The following is a 10,051-nucleotide window of genomic DNA, read 5'->3' as shown; positions in this document are numbered from 1 at the left end:
AACTAGGTTGACACTGGAAGCCCTGGTGGTTCCAGGTCAGGGTTAGGTTAGGACTGGATGCAAACATCAAATGTGCAGTATGGTGTAAGTCATGTAAAAAAGCTTGCCATTTCCTATTATTCTCTTGAGAAAAAGATTAAAACAAATAACTTTGATTGAAATAGCTGATAGAATTTAAAAAATGATGACCATTTTGAACATGTCTTCTACTGTTATCCAAACTCAGTGTGTTTGTCACTTTCTGTGGTAAGTGCACTGATAAAAATGCACCTGGAAATGTTGTTACTTTACTTAGCATTCAGAATAGGCTTGTTAGGGTAGCCGGCGTGACACAGTGTTCGGCTGTACACCGATTACATTACTTGCATTACATTGACAAATACTACACGTGATCACGAATTTAAAAGCGACAAGCAAATCGAGTCACCTTCATTTATATAGCACTTTTAACAATATTGACTGTTTCAAAGCAGTTCTGTCAGGAGGACCACTATCGTCAAATATGATTGACAATTAGCAAAATAAAGTGTTACCATTTATTCTGATTCAACTGACGACAGGTGGAGCTGGGGAGGGAGGAGGGTAATTCGCAATAGCTGCTGATAATACTGAAGGAGCTTATATATGTACACAGTGATGGGCGTCGCATTCCTATAGGTAGACGTGGATCAGCTGATGCGAGATTGACTAACGTGACCTGCCAGAACTGATGCTACGCTTGATCTTTATAGTGATAATAGGAAATTAAAGTAACAGAGATTGTTTGGCTTTACATTAGCTCTAGGATAACGTTATTGTCCAGCTAAAGTTAGTTTTGATCGATTCACTTCCGTTGCAAAGATCATTAGTTATTAACTTAGCGGCTGCTAAGAAAACCTTTAATGCGATCCGGCTACTCATTCGCACAACAGTTTCTGGGGCTCGAGAACGCAAACCTTGAAACAGGTTCCAAGATGCAAGCCTTGAAAGAAAAGAAAAAAATATATATTTATATATATGACGAACATGATGTTCTGAGTCACATGATGCACTGAATCACATGATGCACTGGATGTCACATGATGTGTGGAGCACATGGCTTAAGAGAGTTGGAAGATGTGGGAAGTTAATCCCTGCATATCTCCAAAAAACTGTGAGGTAAAAGAAACATTTCATTTATTGCCTTGAAATTTATGGCTCTTTTGGAAGTTGCTGGATGTTCAGAGAAACTACCAATGGTCCAAACGACAATGGAGGAAAGATCATTTGTCTGACTGAATATATATATATATTTTCAAGCGTGCATTTATAAGCGCCCCCCACTCCCACGGTGTTATCAATAATACTGATGTTGTTGTAAGTTTATATAACTGTGACAATTTCCTCACCATTACATCCCTAAATCAGACCTTAATCGAGTAGGAGATTGTCTCTTTTGACTTGAAAACCACCTAAAACACTTTAGCAACACGTGAAAAACCACTCAAAACACTCAAGCAATCACATTGAACCCAGCATGAGGCAAAAGGCAAAGATTTGCAGTCCTGGGTGGCAGTGAAAATCTGCAAGCGATTAAAAAAGACATCAGATTCTTTCATGATTAGATACAAGTTCTCCCCGGGTGTGTTCTGTAAAGGTAGCGCATTTATATACAGTTACCACTTTAAAAAAAATCTAAGTCACGTTTTAATGAAATGGCGTTAGGTGTGTGGGTGGCTTATTGAGCTTAAGTGTGTTGGTTTGTATATGGATGGTTTTATGATGTTGTTTTGTTAAGACTCTTGAAGATTTCCTGTTATCGTCACCTGTCAATTTCATTGCATTCTGGAGTGTGGAGAAAGTAGATTAAACCACACACTTGAAATATTTTTGGCTCTGAGTTTATTGCGCCTGTTTAAAGGAAACCTGTCGCAATAATTCTCACAACTGTGTGTAATAAATGTTGTGTCTGTGCCAATAATGAATCACCAAGACTGAGCAGAGATGAATAGACTGTAAAGCTTTGTGACTCTTCGTATGAGGAATAAGCACAGTTCGGACTGAAAGTTACAGGTATTTCTATCACGATGTTAGTGAACTTCTGGAGACACTTGATTTCAGGGTTTGACGTATATAGCCTGGTTTAGGATGAGAACAACTCCCAGAGGCACAACAACTATGACCTTCAAAAGATATGTAGAAGATCAGAGGAAGCTCAAGCTTGTGGGGATAAAAAAAAAATGAAATGTCAGAAAAGAACAACAAATTCTGAACAAAACAGGTTGTCAGTAAAGGGTGGCAAAAATGTTAACCTATGCTAGAAGGAAGGCAGCGTCATAGTATCTTAGGTAACATTTGACTGATGATGTGTTTCTCTGTTTCATGACCTCTTGGTTATTAAGTTTAGGGTTGGATTCATCAATATCATTTTTTAAGGTCAGGCTAGTATTGATGAACTCTTTCCAGTGAACTCAGGAATGATCTCAGAATAATTGAAGATAAACTGATTAAATCTGTTTAAAGAAAACCGAGTTTCCATATTCGCGATGTATTTGGATGCTAAACTGCTATTTAATATGTAAACTAGGCTTTGTACTCCCGTCGCATTCAAATATTGACATAAAACATCATCCTTCACTTGCACAAAAATGCGCTTGGCATAATACCACAGTCTCACTGAATGGCACAGATTGTACTACGGACTATTTAAATTGAGCAGTGTAACTTTTTATGTTTGGTTGACTTTTATTCTGATAGTCAGCAATGCTAGAACTGAGTGTGTGTGTGTGTGTTAGATCATTATTTTAAAGGTCCCATATTGTACAACTTTTTGAAGTTTTATTTTAGGTTTTGATGTCCTTAAGAATATATGTTTTTTTGGTATAAGTGACAAAAACAATCTTAATATATGTTTACAGCTCCTTTCTCAGGAGCTCTGCCAAGAACAGGTCGACCTGTCTACTTAATATTCATGAGCCTCTCTTCTGATTGGCCTGTTGTTTTCTGAGTGACCAACCATTGGTGGGGGCGGAGTCTAAGTAGTTCTGACATCACATTTATACGGAAGTCACAACAGCGACCTCTATTATCATGAAAAAAGCCAGTAAATTTCAGTTTTGACAAAATGGGACCTTTAAGGCATCATTCGAAACTGTAAAGGGTTTACTTTTATTTGTTTGCACATTAAAAAGAAAACATTGTGCTTTTATAAAACTGAATGCCACTTTTTGCAATCTTGGTTTCCTTTCTGTGAACTTTTTTGTGGAGCGCGTCACAAAAATGAAACGAAACCCAGCATATACTTCGTCACACATTTTTTTCTTTTCTTTTGTTACCCTGTTTATTATTTAAGTAAAATATATTTAGCCTATTTGTTCCTTTTTATATATTTTGATTTTTATACAGTTTTTCTCCGTTCATAGAAGCGCTGCAGGTTCATGAATCCTCAAGTTATGTTGTTTATGCTGCTATTTTCACATGTAAATCTAAACATCACATACACTTATCCATTCAAATTTCATTGATTCTAATAAAACATATTGTCAGTTACCAGTAAATGATCACTTAATGAGCTTTGGTTGTCAGTTATAGGAAAAGTTTTTAATTAACATCCCAAATGTCTTCTTAATCAGTAAAACAAAAGTCACTTTGGATAGATGTCTACTTGAGACCCATTCAATTTGTTGTAAACAGTTGTTGTAAACAGTTAGTTTATAAAAGCTACATATTAGATATTATGTAGATATTACATTCTATATTATGTCTTTGTTTATTTGTTTGGATATATTTATCTATTCTCATTTACATAATGTATATCTTTTTTCAATTGTCCCTGTTATTTATATACACTGTTTACTTCATTTATAGTTATATTGCTAATTCTGAAGAGCTGCTAAACATGTTTCACGTTTATTTGTATAGCGCTTTTCACAATACACATCATTTCAAAGCAGCTTTACAGAAAGTGCATGAGCCCATATTACAATTTAAAGCATTCTATTATCAGAGGAAACTAAGTTATGTATTTCAGAAATGAACATTATATAAAATCACAGTTAGCTAAAAATGTATTAATTTAAACAATATAATAATTTAATGCGGATACAATGAGCTCATTTAAGCAATGAATACTTGTTTGTTAAATGATTATGACATTTAGAAAATATAGCATCTTTTAACAATGACTAATAAAGATCTATCTATATAGATGTTCAATGGACAGACTGTGGCAACTAGTCTATTTATGGGTTTATTGTTAAACAGTTTCCATCGACAGTAAAACGTCCGATCTCAGCCATATAGGGCTCCCAAAAACCACAAGCCCAAACACACTTAGCTTTGGGCGGGGCCACAAAGGCCTGCTGTTCACCTCCCCTCTGACCAACACACACCCGGCATGTTTAGAAAACAGCAGTGCGGTCCAAAACACACAACCAGTTTCACCACTGAAATAAATCTCAATTTCCTTCAGCCTTTCTCTTCATTTTGCAGTTATGTAATGAATTAGCAACTGGGTTGACTGCTGAAACCACCCACCATCTCACTCAGAGGCCAGTTAGCAAGACTACGCCATGTGACTGATGAAGATGAGTCTCCGGTGATCTTCTAAAGAACTTCTCCTGCACTGGTAAAAATTACGTGTTGGATTTACTTAAAATATATAAGCATCATTTTTGCATCACACTTTTTAAGTAAACCCAACTTGGAATAATTTCACTTAAAATTTACTAGAAAACCTTTGTTATATGTACTTAAATAATTGAGTTCACTCAACATTTTTTACTTAAAAATATATATAACATGATATAATCTACTAACACAACTTGCAATTACTTAGTAGATTATATCACGTTACATATATTTTTAAGTAAAGAATGTTGAGTGAACTCAAATATTTAAGTACATATAACTAAGGTTTTCTTGTCAATTTTAAGTAAAATTATTCCAAGTTGGGTTTACTTAAAATATATATATGCACCATTTTTGCATCACACTTTTTAAGTAAACCCAACTTGGGATAATTTTTCTTAAAATTTACTAGAAAACCTTTGTTATATGTACTTAAATATTTGAGTTCACTCAAAATTCTTTACTTAAAAATATATGTAACGTGATATCTACTAACACAACTTGCAATTACTTATTAGATTATATCACTTTACATATATTTTTAAATAAAGAATGTTGAGTGAACTCAAATATTTAAGTGCATATAACAAAGGTTTTGTAAGGTAGGTTTTGGTCTTGTAAAATTTGGGTTTACTTAAAAAGTGTGATTCAAAAATGGTGCATATATATTTTAAGTACATCCAACACATAATTTTTACCAGTGTGGTAGCAGAAAAGGAAGCTTAGTTGACCGTTATTCCCAAGACTAACGAAGCCATGTCAGATTTAATGGAGCTGTCAGGAGACTCTAAGGTGTGTTGCCAGTAATTTTCCAAATAATTACATTTTCTAACAGAGGCCTGATTGTGTTGGGCCATGTGGTCCAAACGCTGGTGAGAGCCAGAACATCTAGGGGGATGATCTGTGATTCACACTGGTTGTGTGGTCCACATCACTGGCTACGTTTACATGCAAACAAATAATCTATTAGTAATGGGATTGATGGCTCAATATGACTGAAATGTAAAAACACCTTAATTGTTCCTATTGAGCTCGATCCAAATGAAATTTTGATCGGATTGAAAGGGCTGGTTTATTCCTTTTCTAATCCGATCGAGAGAACGTGAACACTTGATCAGATTGAAAACTGAAAGGACTTTGCATGTGCAATGAAATAGCGTAATGACGCGCAAAACGAACTGTTCTTCCTGTTGAATAAAGTATAATATTATTGAGTGTCCTGTCTTTCTAAAATCCTCCTTTCACTCACCGTCTGTGAAGTGGAGCAGGACAACGGCCCACAAGTCCTTGTTCTTTCAGACTCTCATCCACAGACGACTGGTTTTGGGCATTTTTACTGCGTGATGAATATAAGCAGCGGCACAACGGTTCTTATGCTCAATTACTCCAAATTATGACCAGAAATGGATAAATATTAAGTCTGCTGTTTAAAACAGGAGTAGGAGAATAATTATTAAGCGCAAACAGCGGGAAACTCTAGAATCGTCCAGTGTGCGCATTTCAAAAAATCTATTCCGATTTGAAGCTTGTGACATATAAACACACACATCAACCCGATCACATGTTTAGGTTCATGTAAACACTACATTCAGACTCATCAATTGGAATGAATTCAGTCCGATTGAAAGTTGTGCATGTAAACCTAGCAACTTTCAGCCATGTTGGAAAAATTTACATCATTCGGTTTATCAGTATCCCTTTATTTAGAGTCAATTCGGAAGAGCCTCGTAGAAGCAAAAAGGTAAATTAGTCATAGGTAGAGGAAATTAATCACTTCTGAGTAACACGACGGGTGGAGTGCAAATACTTGGGTCATAAACCATGAGCTGTTGCACAAAATATAGGACTGGGTTAAGAGACCACTCTTTCAGTTCTTGAGATTTTCAACATGCCTTCTGCCTTTATCTTGAGCAAACCCTTCTGTTTATACAGTACTATCCATTTTAAAGAGACTTACTGTTCATCTGAGATGTGTGTTTTTATGTTATCTGATCAAACAGGTGGTGCATAGGTTTACATACCCAGTTTGACTCCTGAATTTATAAACTCGTTGCAGAATTTTTATAAATATTAAAGTCCCCCTGTCATCAATAATTGTATCTCTTAAAACTAATCTTTGATCACCAAAATTACATTTTTATAAAAAAAATTCTTCATGCCTTAAAATAGCTTGACTGTTACTCGACACCGTTGCTTTATTTAGTATGCGAGTCCTATGAATATGCAAATGAGCCCCGCCTCCACTCACTCACTCAGCTCAGAGATCCACTCGTTGACGATCACATGTTGATCTGATTGATAACAAGGTAGTTTGTGACGTCAGAAACACCAGCGATTTCAAACCATGTTTTTGAGACTGTCTTTGGTTCACTGCATTTTTAAGTAGAAAATACTCAGCAATGCTTTTGAATTTATTAATTTACTTATGAATTTACACATAGTTTGTCTTAAATCATATTAAAAACACCACATAGACATATAAACAACATTAGACGCTTGATTTTCACCAGAGGGGGACTTTAAATAACTTTTTTTTGTAAGTATTGCTTTTAGATGCTCCATAAAATATTTACATATTTCCCACTTTTATTGGACCGAGACTCAGGACAGAAGGTAATGATGGAGAAACAGGTTTATTGAAAGGTAACGAAGGAGGTTGTGGATACTGTGGTGAGAGATCGCTGGAGTGTGGTGAGAGATCGCTGGAACAGGCAGAGTGGAACGGAGAGATGTAAATTGTGGGATGAAGACTGGAACCAGGAAGATGAAGTAGACGTCGTAAACACTGGGAGGAAGACGATAATGCTGAACTTCAAGAAGCTGGGAAGACAAACCGTCTAGAGTCCTTACTCTAGAAACGAGACCAGACAATGGGACTGTGAGTGGAGAGTGTTCTAATGCTGATGATCAAATGACGTGCAGGTGCGGGTGTTTGGAAAGTGCATGCAGGTGAGGGCCAAGGAGGATGATGGGAAATGTAATGAGGTGGAGGAGATTAGCTGGTGACCGTGACGCTTCGGGCGGACATGGCGGAGACAACGCTTCAGGCAGCCACGGCGGAGACAACACTTCAGGCGGACATGGCGGAGACAGCGCTTCAGGCAGCCACGGCGGAGACAACGCTTCAGGCGGACATGGCGGAGACAGCGATTCAGGCGGACACGGCGGAGACGACGCTTCAGGCGGCCACGGCGGAGACGACCCTTCGGGCGGCCATGGCGGAGACAACGCTTCAGGCGGCCATGGCGGAGACAACGCTTCAGGCGGCCATGGCGGAGACAACGCTTCAGGCGGACATGGCGGAGACAACGCTTCAGGCGGACATGGCGGAGACAACGCTTCAGGCGGCCATGGCGGAGACAACGCTTCAGGTGGCCACGGCGGAGAGGACCCTTCGGGCGGACATGGCGGAGACAACACTTCAGGCGGCAATGGCGGAGACAACGCTTCAGGTGGCCACGGCGGAGAGGACACTTCAGGCGTCCATGGCGGAGACAACGCTTCAGGCGGCCATGGCGGAGATGACCCTTCGTGTGGACATGGCGGAGACAACACTTCAGGTGTCCATGGCGGTGACGACGCTTCGGGTTGCCATGGCGAAGACGACGCTTAGGGCGACCATGGCGGAGACAATGTTCAGGCAGCGACAATGCTTCAGGCGGCCACGGCGGAGACGACGCTTCAGGTGGACATGGAGAGGACCCTTCAGGCGGCCATGCCGGAGACGACGCTTCAGGCGGCCACGGCGGAGAGGACCCTTCAGGCGGCCATGGCGGAGATGACACTTCAGGCGGCCATGGCTGAGAGGACCCTTCGGGTGGACATGGCGGAGAGGACCCTTCGGGTGGACATGGAGGAGAGGACCCTTCGGGCGGACATGGCGGAGACAACACTTCAGGCGGCCATGGCGGAGACAACGCTTCAGGCGGACATGGCGGAGACAACGCTTCAGGCGGCCATGGCGGAGACAGCGCTTCAGGTGGCCACGGCGGAGAGGACCCTTCGGGCGGACATGGCGGAGACAACACTTCAGGCGGCAATGGCGGAGACAACGCTTCAGGTGGCCACGGCGGAGAGGACACTTCAGGCGTCCATGGCGGAGACAACGCTTCAGGCGGCCATGGCGGAGATGACCCTTCGGGTGGACATGGCGGAGACAACACTTCAGGTGTCCATGGCGGTGACGACGCTTCGGGTGGCCATGGCGAAGACGACGCTTAGGGCGACCATGGCGGAGACAATGTTCAGGCAGCGACAATGCTTCAGGCGGCCACGGCGGAGACGACGCTTCAGGTGGACATGGAGAGGACCCTTCAGGGCGGAGAGGACCCTCCATGGCGGAGACGACGCTTCAGGCGGCCACGGCGGAGAGGACCCTTCAGGCGGCCATGGCGGAGATGACACTTCAGGCGGCCATGGCTGAGAGGACCCTTCGGGTGGACATGGCGGAGAGGACCCTTCGGGTGGACATGGAGGAGAGGACCCTTCGGGCGGACATGGCGGAGACAACACTTCAGGTGTCCATGGCGGTGATGACGCTTCGAGAGCCATGGCGAAGACGACTCTTCGGGCGACCATGGCGGAGACAATGCTTCAGGGGGCGACAATGCTTCAGGCGGCCACGGCGGAGACGACGCTTCAGGTGGACATGGCAGAGACGACGCTTCAGGCGGCCACGGCGGAGACGACGCTTCAGGCGGCCACGGCGGAGAGGACCCTTCAGGCGGCCACTGCGGAGACGCCGCTTCGGGCGGCCATGGCGGAGATAACGCTTCAGGCGGCCACGGTGGAAAGGACCCTTCAGGCGGCCATGGCGGAGACGACACTTCATCTCAGCAGGACGGGGAGACAGGAACAGAAGGTGATCCACTCACCCACAGGATAGTAGTTAGTAGTTTAGTTTATTGTCATTGCATATCTCTACACAACGAAATTAAGATGACATCAATCACTCACTTAGCAGTCTATAGGATAAAAAGTGACACTGTCAACAACAGTTAATAGATAAATATATAATATAGAAATAGAATAAAAAATATTTAAAACAAGAATAAGAAAACCAGTATATTTAAAAACATGATGTTGTCGATATATTCCTTCAAAGAACACGTGGTGGCAGTAGCTGGAAATTGCCTAAAGAGTGGATCGTCCAAACCTATCCAGAAGGAGTGTTTGAGGGCGCCCTCTTTCCAGGACACCTGGTGGGCGAGGTGGAGGAATTCCTTGATGTAGGTCTCGATCGGAAGGTGATTCTGGGTGAAGTTGAGGAGTAAGTCGTGGGGTCTTGAAGGTAGAAGAGGATGCCCATATTGCTGCTGTGTAGGTCTGGTCTTCCGTTATTGGACAGAGACTCACATAAGGTAATGATGGAGAAACAGGTTTATTGAAAGGTAACGAAGGAGGTTGTGGATACTGTGGTGAGAGTACTGGAACAGGCAGAGTGGAACGGAGAGATCGCTGGAGT

This window comes from Siphateles boraxobius, unplaced genomic scaffold (genome assembly GCF_051911475.1).
Source record: "Siphateles boraxobius isolate OS27281-9 unplaced genomic scaffold, OSU_SipBor_1 262, whole genome shotgun sequence".
NCBI classification, from domain to species: domain Eukaryota; kingdom Metazoa; phylum Chordata; class Actinopteri; order Cypriniformes; family Leuciscidae; genus Siphateles; species Siphateles boraxobius.
Note: the sequence above shows the minus strand (reverse complement) of the source record.